Source organism: Orycteropus afer, unplaced genomic scaffold (genome assembly GCF_000298275.1).
Source record: "Orycteropus afer afer isolate SDZICR_OR568_19922 unplaced genomic scaffold, OryAfe1.0 scaffold00231, whole genome shotgun sequence".
NCBI classification, from domain to species: domain Eukaryota; kingdom Metazoa; phylum Chordata; class Mammalia; order Tubulidentata; family Orycteropodidae; genus Orycteropus; species Orycteropus afer.
In genome coordinates this window covers 567,739-568,816 of record NW_006921818.1, presented here as the reverse complement: position 1 = coordinate 568,816, position 1,078 = coordinate 567,739, and positions in this window count along the sequence as shown.

Here is a 1,078-nt window from a genome sequence, read left to right as displayed (position 1 = left end):
ACCCAAAGAAATCTATGCATTCAGTGCAGTCCCAATCCAGATTCCCTCAAAATCTTTGAAGACATGGAGAAACCTATCACTAATTTTATATTTATGTATTTTATGTTACACTACTTATCTGTAAGTTTGTTGTACTGTGGTGGCTTGAGTGTTGCTGTGGAGATGGAAGTTATGCCACTGGTATTTCAAATACCAGCAGGTTGACCCATAGTGGACAGGTTTCAGAGGCGCTTCCAGACTAAGAAGGACTCAGAAGAAAGAAGGGGCCATCCACTTCTTAAATAACTGGCCAGTGAAAACCTTGTGAATATCAGTGAGACACTGATGTATTATTGGACAACTTTATGAATACCCCTGAAACACTGTCTGATGTAGTTCAGGAAGATGACCCTCTCAAGTAGGAAAGCACTCAAAATAAGACTGGAAGAGCTACCTCTTCAGACTAGAGCCAACCTTAATGATGTAGACAGAGTAAAATTTTCAAGACCTCCATTTCCTGATGTGAAACGACTCAAAATGAGAAGAAACAGCTGCAAACATCATTAATAACCAGAACATGGAATGTACAAATTGTGAATCTAGGAAAATGGAAAGCTGTCAAAAATGAAACAGAACTCATAAAGATTGATATCCTAATGGTTTCAACTCATGTTTGACATTTTGAATCAGGCAACAATATGATCAACAATATGATCTACAATGCTGGGATTGACAAATTGAAGAGGAATGGCATGGCATTTGTTGTCAAAAAGAATGTTTCAAGATCTATCCTGAAGTAAAATGCTGTCAGTGATAAGATAATATCTATACATCTACAAGGAAGACCAGTTAGTACTACTATTATTCAAATTTGCACACCAACCACCAAAGCAAAATATGAGGAAATTGAAGATTATTACCAACTTCTTTAGTCTGAAATTGACCAAACATGCAATCAAGATGTGTTGATTATCACTGGTGATTGGCATGCAAAAGTTGGAAACAGAGAAGAATCACTGGTAGTTGGAAAATATAGCCTTTGTGATAGAAATAACACTGGAGGTTGCATGACAGAATTTTGCAAGACAAACAACTTATT